Below are 13,608 nucleotides of genomic sequence, written 5' to 3'. Positions count from 1 at the left end.
TCTGTATATTGTTTGGGGTAGCATGGACATTGTAATATTAATTCTTCCAATCCATGAGCACAGAATATCTTTCCATTTATTTGTGTCTTCTTCAGTTTCTTTCATTAATGTCTTGTAGTTTTCACTGTACAGGTCTTTCACCTTCTTGGTTAAATTTATTCCTAGGTAAAAACAAAAAACTTTTAAAAAGAAAAAACTTATTCCTAGGTATTTTATTATTTTTGATGCAATTGTAAATGGGACTGTATTCTCAATTTCTCTCTCTGATAGTTCATTATGCAACCGATTTTTGTGTGTTGATTTTGTATCTTGCAACTTTGCTGAATTTGTTTATTAGTTCTAACAGTTTGTTGATGGAGTCTTTAGGGTTTTCCATATATAATATCATGTCATCTGCAAACAGTGACAGTTTTACTTCTTCCTTTCCAATAGAGATGCCTTTTACTTCCTTTTCTTGCCTAACTGTTGTGGCTAGAACTTCCAGTACTACGTTAAATAGAAGTGGCAAAAGTGGCATCACTGTCTTGTTCCTAATCTTAGCTGTGGGCTTGTCACATATGGCCTTTTCCTAGATTTCATAATTAACATTTTACTATGATTTTCTTTATCAGATAACCAGCTATCTAACTCTCTATTCATCCATCAATTTACTTATTTTTATACATATTTCCATTTAAAAATTGATATAATGAAAGCTTCTGAGGGGATGTGTATGATATAATCAATTTGCATCTTCAAAGGTTCACTCTGTCAGCTGAGTGAAACACAAATGAGAGGAGCGTAAACGTGAAGCAAGGAACACAGCTAAGAAGCTCTGCAAAAATGTCCAGAGATGTGCAGGGGCTCTGGAGTTGGAGAGACTGCTCTCACTTTTTAGCTGTCACCTTGGGCAAGTCACTTAACCTCAATTTCCTCATCTATAAAAATGGCTTGATTACTATGCTTACCTCATAGGGTTGTCATAAGGATTATATAAAATTAATGCATGTAAAATACTTAGTACAGACTTCCCTGGTGGCGCAGTGGTTGAGAATCTGCCTGCCAATGCAGGAGACACGGGTTCGAGCCCTGGTCTGGGAAGATCCCACATGCCACGGAGCAACTAAGCCCGTGAGCCACAACTACTGAGCCTGCGCGTCTGGAGCCTGTGCTCCACAACAAGAGAGGCCACGATAGTGAGAGGCCCACGCACCGCGATGAAGAGTGGCCCCCGCTTGCCACAACTAGAGAAAGCCCTCGCACAGAAACGAAGACCCAACACAGCCATAAATAAATAAATAAATTTATAAAAAAAAAATACTTAGTACAGTCTCTGCGCTCATGATGGCTAGCTCAAATAAGTAAAATAGTAATAATTAAAAAACAAATCACAGGCTCCTCTCTTCCCAGCCAACCACCAGTCCATTTGCCCCTCTACTTCCCATCCTATAGCCATCTTGCTTCTTTCATTCTTTTCCAGTAGATTCTATGGTTCACAGTCTTGTTAATACCCTGAACTTCCCTGCCCTGCCCATTCTGTCTTTTCATCACACTCCTTTGGCAAAATCCAGCCTAGACGACCTCAACTATCTCCCTATTTTCTGTGTGCTGGACATGAGAGTCATCAAACAGGTCAGGGCAGACTGGCTCACTCTAAGTGTCTGAGCACCCACCTGGAATGGGCTATCTGGCTAAATGAATCCTGAGATGTTTATCTCATAACTTCCTCTCAACCCCCTCCTTGACTCTTTCATATTTTCTCCACTCTTCTTCAACTCAGACCCTCTCCATCACTCACACACCTTCCTCCTCTTTTCAGCATATCATCTCACTTCCTAATTGACAAGGGAAACAGAAGCCAGCAGAGAGGAACTTCTTCAGCTCTATCAACATAACAAAGGCTCCCACGTCTGCACACTACTTTACCTCTCTGTAAAACAGGGAGCTGTCCCTTGTGTGGCAAAGGCCAACCACTCCACCTGGGCTTTAGATTCCACTCTCTGGACCTTTCCAGAAGCCTTTGGAGACGATAATCCCTTCTCTGGCTTCTGTTCCACTGGACCTTCACTTACGCTTTTCAACAGGCCCAAATCACTCCCATTTTCAATAAAACCTGTGTGTAAAAGAATAACCTTATTCTTTGGAAATACCACTCAAATATTTAGTGTTAGAGAGACATGATGTCTGCAGTGTATATATATATATATGTATATATATATATATATATATATATATATATATATATACATATATACATATATATATATATATGTGTATATATATATATATATATATATATATATATATATATATATGAGAAAGATAGAATGATAAAGTAAATGGGGCAAGTGTAGACAATTGATGAATCTGGAAAATGTTATTTGGGAGTTCCTTGTACTAGTTTTGCAATTTTTTGAAGGTATAAAATTATATCAATATGAAAATTGTCAAGAAAGAAAAGCAAAAAGAAAACCTTTGACACCTGCCTTCCTCACAGCCAATCTCCTCTCACTTCCACAGACTTCTCAAGAGTCTAGAATTGGCTCATTTTCTCATCTCTACCACCTCAGTCACTCCACCATAACTTCTAGAAATTCCTTCTTCTGACATTCTTTCTTTATTTTTCAGGAAACCACTCACCCAGCTGACATCCCATCTCTGCCTGTTCCTTCCTGCCTGCTCTGTGGCTCATCTTCCATCTCCAACTGGACTTCCTCAAGGATTATCCCAAGGCTTTCTCCTCTTCTTTCCTCCTCTGAAACATTAATTACCACACAGAAACTTCTAGCCTAGTTCCCCCAACCTCTGACCCCACTGCTTTCTTTCCATCAGGTTTTCCAATAAGCCTTGCTTCTTCCCGCTGCACCTGTCCTTCCCTCTTGTGGATAACTATTCTAAAAAATGGAAGAGGGAACACTTCCCAGTTTACTCAATGAGCCCACTGTTAATCCTCACACCAAAACTAGACAGAGACATCACAAGAAAACTATAGACCAGTATTATGAATACAGACAAAAAATCCTTGACAGAATACTAGCAAAATGAACCGAGCAACATATAAAAAGTATTACACTCCCTGACCAAGCAGAACTTATCCCAGAAATGCAAAGTTGCTTTAACATCTGAAAATCAATCAATGTAATACACTATATTAGGATAAGGGACAGAAACCACAACAGATACACACACACACACAATCATCTGACAAAGTCAAATACCCATTCATGATCAAAACACTCAACAAACTCGGAATAGAAGGGAACTTCCTCAATCTGATAAAGGGCATTTTTGAAAAACCCATAGCTAGCATCGTACTTCATGGTGAAAGACTGAATGCTTTCCCCTTAAGCTCAGGAACAATTTAATATTAACTGCTCTCATCAATTCTATACAACATTGTACTGAAGCTAAAACCTTTAGCTGCACAATTAGGCAAGAAAATGAAATAAAAGGCTTCCAGATTGGAAAGAGAGAGGTAAAACTATTTCTATTAGAAGACATGGTCTTGTGTATAGAAAGTCCCAATGAATCCACTTAAAAAAAAGCTACTAGAATAATTAAAGTTAAACAAGGTTGCAGGATACAAGATCAATACAGAAAAATCATTTGTATTTATATACACTAGCAATAAACAACCTAAAAATGAAATTAAGAATATAATTTTGGACTTCCTTCGTGGCACAGTGGTTAAGAATCTGCCTGCCAACACAGGGAACATGGGGTTCAAGCCCTGGTCTGGAAGATCCCACATGCCGCAGAGTAACTAAGCCCATGCACCACAACTACCGAGCTTGTGCTCTAGAGCCCGCAAGCCACAATTACAGAGCTCACGTGCTGCAACTACTGAGGCCCACGTGCCTAGAGCCCATGCTCTGCAACGAGAAGGTACCGCAGTGAGAAGCCCGCGCACTGCAACGAAGAGTAGCCCTCGCTCGCTGCAACTACAGAAAGCCCACGTGCAGCAATGAAGACCCAACACAGCCAAAAATAAATAAAATAAAATTTTTAAAAAAGAATGTAATTTCATTTACAATAGCATCAAAAAGAATAAAATACTTAGGTATACATAATGAAAAATATGTAAGTCATGTACACTGAGAACTATTTTAAAATGTTGAAAGAAACTAAAGCTCTAAATGAATGGAAAGACATCCTATGTTCATGGAATTGAACACTTACTATTTTAAAATGGCAATATTGCCCAAATTGATGTACGGATCAATACGGTTCTTACAAAATCTCAGTTGTTTTTTTTTTTTTAATTTGCAGACATTGACAAAACTGTTTAAAAGTACATATGGAAATGCAAGGGGCCCATAAAGCCAGACCAATCTTGAAAACGAAGAACACAAATTTGGAGTACTCATACTTTCTGATTTCAAAACCAATTACAAGCTGCAGTAATCAAGACTGTGTAGTATTGGAATAAAAACAGTCAGTGGAATAAAATTGAGAGTTCAGAAGTAAAATCTTACAGTTATCAACTGAAGTTCCCCAGGATGCCAAGACAATTCCGCAGGGCAAGGACAGTCTTTTCAACGCTAAGACAGCTGGATATCCACATACAAAAAGATAAAATGGCTCAAGTACTTTGGAAAACAGTTTAGCAGTTCCTCAAATGGTTAGTTACACTTGGATCAGGCAATCCCACTCGTAGGTATATGTGCTCAAGAGAAATAAAAACATGTGTCCACACAAACTGTACACAGATGTTCACAGCAGCTTTATTCATAAGAGCCAAAAAGTGGAAACAATCCAAATGTCCATCAACTGATGGATGGATGAATGGATGAACAAAATGTGGTATATGAATACAAGGAATATTTTTCTGCAATAAAGGAATTAAGTTCCGATACAAGCTACAACAAGAACAAACTTTTAAAACATTATACTTAGTGAAAGAAGCTAGTCAAGAAAGACCACATACTGTATGCTGCTATTTATATCAAATATGCAAATTGACAAATCTACAGAGACAAAAAAGTTGACTAGCAATTGCCTAGGACTGGGAGGCCATAGTGAATAGAGAGTGACTGCTAATGGGTACAAGGTTTTTCTTCGAGATGATGAAAATATTCTAAAATTAGATTGTGGTAATGGATGCACAGTTCTGGGGATATATGAAAAACCACTGAATTTTACACTTTAAATGGGAAATTTTTATAATATGTCAATTATGTCTCAAGAAAGTTGTTTTTAAAAAAAGAAGAACCTAAGCTCATTTAGACACACTGCACGCAAATTCTGGGGCTTCCCCAAGGCGTTCGCTGCAGAGGCCGCCCGTGGTGGGGGAGGAGGGGTTTGGGAGCAGGCCAGGGAAAGCAGCCGTAACTTCCCAATTAAGACAGAACGGCCTGATGCCTTGCGGAGACCCCCTCCCTTCCCCAATCCGATCCACTCGTGAGTCCGCAGAGAAAACTGGCCCAGAAAAGTCGCCAGGCCCCGATTACACTCACCGCCCCGCAACAGCAGCCGCCTCAAACCGGAAGCGGTGGCTCCACGTTTGTTACCGGAAAAGCAGAGTTTGAAAGGAAGTCGCGGGAACCATCTTTGCTGAGGTCAGGAAAGAACAAGGGAAGGCAGTTACGGCCATCTTGACTGAGGGCATTGGCCCCGCCAACAATGCTTTCCGCAAATGGCTAGTTTGGGCAATTTCTAGAGATTTATTGATAAATGTGCTTGGTGGACACTAAAGGGAACAGGAGAAATATTTTAAACGTTTAAAAACTTGAACGTCTACATTTTAAAAAACATAAAAAGTAGAGTGAAATTAACAAAGAGAATGTTAATATTTCAGCATGTTGCATTCAGGTAGCTGTACACAACTGCCAGAACTGCAGGACCACGCGAAAGAGATGAGGGTTATTGTTCCATTTCATCATCTTCTTGAAAACGTCCTGTACACTCACAGCCTCCTATAGATGCCTACATTGGGATAGAACCCCATAAATCAGGAGTCCTACACTAGCTGAGGTTTGGCCAACTGCCTGCCAGATACTTTGAGCTTATGGCAAGTAAGCTGACTGATGTAGTGACCTTTTGAAGGCAAAAATTTTTTTAAATAAATTTATTTATTTATTTATTTTTGGCTGCTTTGGGTCTTCGTTGCTGTATGTGGTCTTTCTCTAGTAAGTTGCAGTGAGTGGGGGCTACTCTTTGTTGCGGTGTGCAGGCTTCTCACTGCAGTGGCTTCTCTTGTTGTGGAGCACGGGCTTTAGGAGTGCGGGCTTCAGTAGTTGTGGTGCATGGGCTTTGTTGCTCCATGGCATGTGGGCTCTTCCTGGACCAGGGCCTGTGTCCCCCGCATTGGCAGATGGATTCTTAACCACTGTGCCACCAGGGAAATCTCTGAAGGCAAACTTAAAGATATAATTAGAGTAAAACTAATTGTGAACTTTCCTTCATATTTACACAAACCTAACAAGGTGACTGTAAATTTCACTTTTGCTTCCAGCTTTGTGCTTTGATAATCAGTGTATAATTTTTTTTAAATATTTACTTATTTATTTATTTGCTCTGCAGGGTCTTAATTGCAGCATGTGGGATCTAGTTCCCCGACCAAGGATCAAACCCAGGTCCCCTGCATTGGGAGTGCAGAGTCTTAGCCACTGGACCACCAGGAAGTCCCAATCAGTGTATAATTTTGATTTCACTTTTTTCCATGTGTATCTCACAAAAACCACTCTTCCAAAGTAGCATGATAGATTGTGATTAGAGAAAGCCTGGAATGACATTAAGTTATTTTCCTTTCCGTTTTAGGAATGACAAACTCAAATATAATTGAATGAAATTAATTATCTGATTATGCAACCATTAAAACTGACTTTAAAAATAACAACTTGTTGGGGAACTAAGATCCCACATTCTGTGAGGTGAGGCCCCCCCCAAAAAATTACGTCTTGCTACAGGACTTCCCTGGTGGTCCAGTGGTTAAGACTCCATGCTCCCAATGTAGGGGGCCCAGGTTCGATCCCTGGTCAGGGAACTAGAACCCGCATGCCACAACTAAAGGATCCCGCATGCTTCAATGAAGATCCCGTGGCTCACCAAAATAAATAAATTTAAATAAATAAATATATATATATATATATATATATATATATATATATATATATATAAAACAAAAGAAAATCCTGGATCATGCATTGCATTCTCAGTTTTCATGTCTCTTTAGTCTCCTTTAACCTCCGTTTCTGTCTTTGTATTCTTGACGTTGACATTTTTGAAGAGTACAGGTCAGTTATGTTATAGAATGTCTCTCAGTGTCAGTTTGTCTGATGCTACCACCTGGTTCTCAATGGCATTGAACATTGCTGATCACTCCCTCCCTCTGGAAAGCCCTTGTCCCTGAGTTCCCCTGATACCACCTTCTTCCAATGTGTCTCTTTCACCTCTCAATCATCTAAATCACCTTCACAAACTCTTTCTCGTCAACGTGGACCTCTCTCCGTGTTCTTGAATCATCTTCTCTTTTCCCTCCCATGCAGATGATTCCTAAACCTCTAAGCCAGTCTCCTCCTGAGATTCAAGTTAACATATCCTCCAGTGCCTTTATCTCAACTTCTGCCACCTCCCAATCAACCTGCTCCTGTTTGTTGCCTGAAAACTAGGTTCTCCTCTTGGTGGGTGTGGAGCCAAAAGACACAACCCAACCAAAAATTGTAAGAAAGAAGTGTTTGTTATTTGCAGCAAGTAAGAAAAACATCAGGATCTTTCCCAAAGCAGTGTCTTCCCAAAGCAGTGTCTCCCCGAACAGCATAATTGGGGAATTTTAAAGCTAAGCGTACATGCATATTCATGGAGGGGTCTGAGCAGAGGAGAATTAGCATAGAATTGGGGCAAAGGTTGACAGAGTCCAAGCTTTCATTGATTGAAGTCATGAAGGTCAGTAAATGTCAATATCTTCATCCCTTAAATTCCAATTGATCTGGTGGTTGAGTGCTGGTGGGAGCAGAGGTTAAATTTGGCAAAACAACTCAAGAAATTGCTTCAGGCTAATTTTTACCATTGAAACAGAACTGGGAGTCTTTACAGTAGATTTATTATCTTTTTATTGTTACTTCTCTTGCCTGATAATAGTCGTTTGTTCCTGCATTCTTTTGTTCCCTTAAGATCATTAATTACTGAGACTCATTCAAGGGCAAGCATTGTGCCCAGGCTTAGATCACAAAATTGGCTTAGGCCAAAAATGGCTTCTCTTATGTCAAGAAAGCCATGCCTGGTTCTCTGTGGAACCCCTACCCTATCTGCTTACACTCCCCTCCCACCCCAAATCTCCTGTCTCAGTGAGTCAGACCATTTAGTTGCCAAAGACAGAAACTTTTTCTCTTCCTTTGTCAGCATGTCCCATATCCATCAGTAATCAAAGCATCTTACAGATTCTTTCTGTTAAAGATCTACTGACTAGATCTTAATTCTCTCCATCCTCACTGCAACTTTCTGAGTACAGCTCACCATTGTTCACCACCTAGATGACAAAAGCTTTCCATCTCCCCCTGAAGCCAGAGTTCTCTCTTCTTTTTTTTTTCTTTTTTGGTCCCACTGCTCAGTGCTGAGCCCTAACCACTGGACCACAAGGGAACTCCCCAGAGTTCTCTCTTTTTTTTTTTTTTTTTAAATTATTTATTTATTTATTTATGGCTGTGTTGGGTCTTCGTTTCTGTGCGAGGGCTTTCTCCAGTTGCGGCAAGTGGGGGCCACTCTTCATCGCGGTGCGCGGGCCTCTCACTATCGCGGCCTGTGGAGCACAGGCTCCAGACGCGCAGGCTCAGTAATTGTGGCTCACGGGCCCAGTTGCTCCGCGGCATGTGGGATCTTCCCAGACCAGGGCTCGAACCCGTGTCTCCCTGCATTGGCAGGCAGATTCTCAACCACTGCGCCACCGGGGAAGTCCCCAGAGTTCTCTTTTTTAAAGGGGGAGTAATCATACCACTCTCCTGCCCTCAGGCTGAAACTCAAACTTCTTTTTTTTTTTTCAATTATTTTTTATTTTTAAAAATTTTTTTTGGGGGGCCACGCTGTGTTGCTTGCGGGATCTTAGTTCCCTAACTAGGGGTTGAACGCAGGCCTCCTGCAATGGAAGGGTGGAGTCCTAACTGGACGACCAGGAAATTCCCTGAAACTCTTAACCAGGCTTAGAGGACCCCTACTCCTTATCTCCCATTACTGTCCCCCAACCCTACACCTATGCACCATTTTCTTTTCCTTAAATACTCCACACTTGCTCTCTCTCGCCTCTGAGCTTCTTACCCATACAATTTCCCCCCTAGGAACAATCTCCTCTCCTCTTCTGTCTCTCCCATGCTTCTGATCTCAGTTTTAGGGAATTCTTCCAGGAAACCTTCTCTGACTTGTCAAATATGAGTTAGTTGTCCCTCCCAGGAAAGCTCACACTCCTCCTGATTATCCTAAACTCCTTTGCCTTTTTGGTTTCCCCCACTAGACTGTAAGTGCCTTGAGGGCAAGTACCATGTCTATTTCATACTTGTAGTCTAGAACCCCGCCTAATGACTCACATGTAAGTACTCAAGAAATTTCTGTTATATGCTGGAATAAATAAATCTCTTCCCAGGTCTCCTCCGTTCCCCACCCCACCCCACCCCACTCAACCCTTACATCCTCCAAGAAGTGTAAAAAACATGACTTCTTCCTGACCTGTTATCAGTGAAACAACCCTTGGAGCCTTTTGCCACTGTCACTCTTTCCCTGAAAAACAAGTTTGTTTGCTTATAAACTAATTCTCATTTATTCTCCTGTGGCCTTTCTGTGATAAGGTTTATCTTTCTGATGGGAGCAATTTCCTGGAGCAATTTCTGAAGACTGGAGTGACTTTCTTTGCCATATAGCATGCGTCAGACCATCCTTTTTGGTAATACCACTTTCACTTGGTCAGTGCACAAGAAATGAAAACTAATTGAAGTCATCATCAGAACAAAATAGTTAATAATTGGGACCTTTGATCTGCAGAGACGGTAAAACAGTTTATTGCATTCCAAAGGGCCAAAAGGGAATGCTGTTTTGCCATTGATTGTATAATGACTGTATAAATTGAGTTATGTCACAGTTTTATGGAACTCTTATATTTCATAGTTGATTTTTCTGCCATCAGCTAAGCAAGCTACTTTAGTCAAATCTTTTTCAGCAGAAAGAAGTCATTTTAGGTGAAAGACCAAAATAGCTCTTTCAAAGTAGAATAATGTTGTTTGCAATGACCTTATCTCTCTGTCATTCTGAACCTTGATCTAATTGCTCTTCCATCTGGGGATTTACCTTTAAGAAAGAAGAAAGGAAAACTTACTTCAAGGGTTAGGTAACTGATGAATTTCAAGGCATCTTACTGTTTTTCAGTCATGCAATATTATAAAGCCATAACTAAGCAATAAGTTGATAACAAAGGAAAGAATATCAGATAGATATTCCCTGACCAGACTGGAAGATCCATAAGAGTGGAGGTGTGGGTTTTATTTACCAATGAATACCCAGCACTGGACAGTGTCTCACTCATTACAATGAACATAAGCTTGGACCTTAAGATCTAAAAATCAGTGCTAGCACAATACTAGGCAAATAGTAAAGACTTTAAAAATACTGCTTGTTGGGTATTCCATGATACTGGTGAAAAACATCTATTCCTAGCACCTCGACCCTATGAGGACTTAACAAATAACATACGATTTCATGATGATGGGGACAGATATGTCTGACCAACAGCCCAGAGCCACCAGGGACTGTCTAAACTCAGCAACAGGCACCTGAATGTGCTGTCAGGAGACTGAGCTTCAGTCCTAGCTCTCTTACTAACCAATTCTATAAGTGTAGCCATTTAACCTCTGTGAGCCTTAATTTTCCCATCTCTAAATCCTTTCCAGGACTATTTTAAAAAAAAAACAAAAAACTGCTTGATGGAGTAATTGACTGTCTGATGGCCAACAATTCTAAATTCACTTTTCTCCCAAATTAATGATTTGAGCAATGCCAGTGTCTCCCTTGATGTAACAGGAAGAGGAGAACGACCAAATCTCTAGAAACTCTTATCAACGGAGAAGGCACTGGCTTAAATCTGCATAACAACCTTTCCCTTGTTTACTGTGCTTTTCCTGTCACCACCCATAACTGACTGGCCCCACCCTCAACATCCTCTCTTTAGCTGAGGGTAGTCTTTAAGGTGAGAGTTTGGGCCATTTTGGTGAGTTACTCAGTTTTCCTGGGTCTCTCCCATGTACACGTTATTAAACTTGTATTTAATTTTCTCCTGTTATTCTGTCTCATGTCAGTTTAATTCTAGACCAGCCAGAAGAACCTAGAAGGATAGAGGAAAATGTCTTCCTCCCCTACAGAGGCTTATTATCCCTTAGGGTTTCTGTGGGCCAGTTTTCTGGCAGTGGCATGGTTAGATGCAGTCGTGTCCATACTGGCCTCTTCACAGAGCTATAAGAGCGTGCTCACAGCAAGGTGCCTGGATTCCTCGAAGCAAGGGTAGCAAACTTTTTCTGTAAAGGACTAGATAGTAAATATTTTAAACCTTGTGGGCCACCTCCAGGTTCTGTCATAAATTCTTCTTTTTTTAACTATATTTTAAGAATATAAAAACCAATCTTAGCTCACAGTTTATACAAAAACATTCTGCAGGCTGGATTTTGTCCATAAACCTTAATTTGCTGGTCCTTGCCCTAGAGTACGCAATCCAAGAGACCAAGATAAAGCTGCTGCTTCTTTAAAGGCCTAGCCTGTGAAGTCACACACTGTCCCTTCCGCTGTATTCTGTTGTCACTTATGGCCTGATTCATTGTGGGAGGGGAACTACAGGAGGGTTTGAAGACTGCTGAAGGCAAGGATCATCTGAGGCCACCCTGGAGGCTGACCCACACGGTGTGTTTAAACATGTCTGAGAAGCATACATTTGATGGTCTCCAAATGATTTTTTTATTATCTTTGACAATGACCTTCTGAAATAAGGAAAGACCAGGCAGAGAATTGTGCTTACCGTAAAGTATAAAATAATCTGCTCCTATTTGCTTGGCATTCTTCTAAATTATTCCCTGAAAAGGTTTAGAAAATAGCAAAGAATATAAATAACTAGATAGTGAGTGGAGACTATGATTTCCTTTTTCTTTTTTAAAAAACTTTTTGGCCACGTCGAATGGTATGTGAGATCTTAGTTCCCTGACCAGGGATCAAATCTGCGCCCCCTGCTGTGAAAGTGCAGTCTTAACCACTGGCCCACCAAGGAAGTCCCAAGACTATGATTTTCTATTTTCAAAAACCCCACAACTCCTAACAAAATTATTTTGAAATAGTAGACATTAATAAATGTTTGTTGAATTAAAAAATACATATTTCTTTCCACAAAATAGCCCTTCTTTTTTTAATTCCACCCAATTATTTGGTACTCTGTAAGTCAAATATAAAGATTATTTAATTATCTATTTTTCAGCCAGTTGTACTGACTTTATATAGATACAATATGATTTTTTTCTGAGAAAAAAAGAAAAATGTAGGAAAAAGCATGTTTTAAAAAAAGTAGAAATATCTCACCGTCAAAGATACAGCAATCACTCATTTTTTTTTCTTTTTAAATATCCACTTGTTGGGACTTCCCTGGTGGTCCAGTGGTTGAGACTCTGCGGACTTCCCTGGTGGCAGAGTGGTTAAGAATCCACCTGCCAATGCAGGGGACACAGATTTGATCCTTGGTCCGGGAAGATCTCACATGCTTCGGAGCAACTAAGCCCATGTGTCACAATGACTGAGTCTGCGCTCTAGAGCCTGTGTGCCACAACTACTGAAGTCCACGCGCCTAGAGCCTGTGCTCTGCAACAAGAGAAGCCACTGTGATAAGAAGCCTGCTCACCACAATAAAGAGTAGCTGCATGTAGAGAAAACATGCGCACAGCAACAAAGACCCAACGCAGCCATAAATAAATAAATAAATAACTATTTTAAAAATACAAAAATAAAGACTCTGTGCTTCCACTGCAAGAGGCCCAGTTTCAGGGAACTAATATCCCACAAGCAGTTCAGGGCAGCCAAAAAAAAAAAAAAAGTTAAATATCCACTTGTCTTTTTGACATATACCTTTGAATGATATTCTCAACAATAAGTCTCAATGCCCAGATGTGAGCAAGTATGCAGCGGACTTGGTGGAACTTGCAAAGAACTACTGGCTTTGGCAGTCACTTTTGAGTCTCCAATTATTTTGCTTGTCATTATCTTTGACAATGACCTTCTGAAATAAGGAGATAAGGTAAAACCACTTTCTTACACACCATGATGGTTAAATCACAGGTTCAAACATCAGGCACCAAATTACTGACCTTCTCCTTCCTCCCAACACCATGACCTAGAGGAAGCCCGTGGGGTGCAATTCAGAGATCTGTGCAGATTGTGAAGTGTCCTCAGGCCTGCATTTCTCATCCTTAGCTGAAGATAGCATTCCCCATGACACCTAAAAGCATTTCAGTCATTTGCCCTCTTCCAGTAAAAAGTAAAATACACTCACATTAATGGATCACAAAATTTAATGTTGAAACTGTTGTCAACCCAGGTACATGTGCCGACGCATGGTGGGGCCAAACAAACTGAAACGTCAGAGTTCAAAGCAGAGAGGTTTACTGCAAGGGCCAAGCAAGG

The 13,608-nt window shown here is 40.5% G+C and overlaps 1 protein-coding gene across 14 annotated transcripts in view; it reads right to left on the bottom strand.

Moving 5' to 3' along the window:
- SHLD1 (shieldin complex subunit 1) overlaps positions 1–6,515 on the bottom strand; it is a 108,408-nt gene extending 101,893 nt beyond the window's left edge. For 12 of the 14 annotated variants that reach the window (XR_014235387.1, XM_082359196.1, XM_082359204.1 and 9 more), the window contains exon 1: positions 5,436–5,481. The gene's annotated coding sequence lies outside the window, so the exon portion shown is untranslated. Of the gene's footprint in view, positions 1–5,435 lie in introns of all 14 variants that reach the window. The other 2 variants (XM_082359203.1, XM_082359205.1) reach the window with 2 other exon arrangements.
- Between the last annotated feature and the right edge of the window lie 7,093 nt (positions 6,516–13,608).

Source organism: Balaenoptera borealis, assembly GCF_965194805.1.
Source record: "Balaenoptera borealis genome assembly, chromosome: 16".
NCBI classification, from domain to species: Eukaryota; Metazoa; Chordata; class Mammalia; order Artiodactyla; family Balaenopteridae; genus Balaenoptera; species Balaenoptera borealis.
This window is presented reverse-complemented; position numbering and strand designations above follow the sequence as displayed.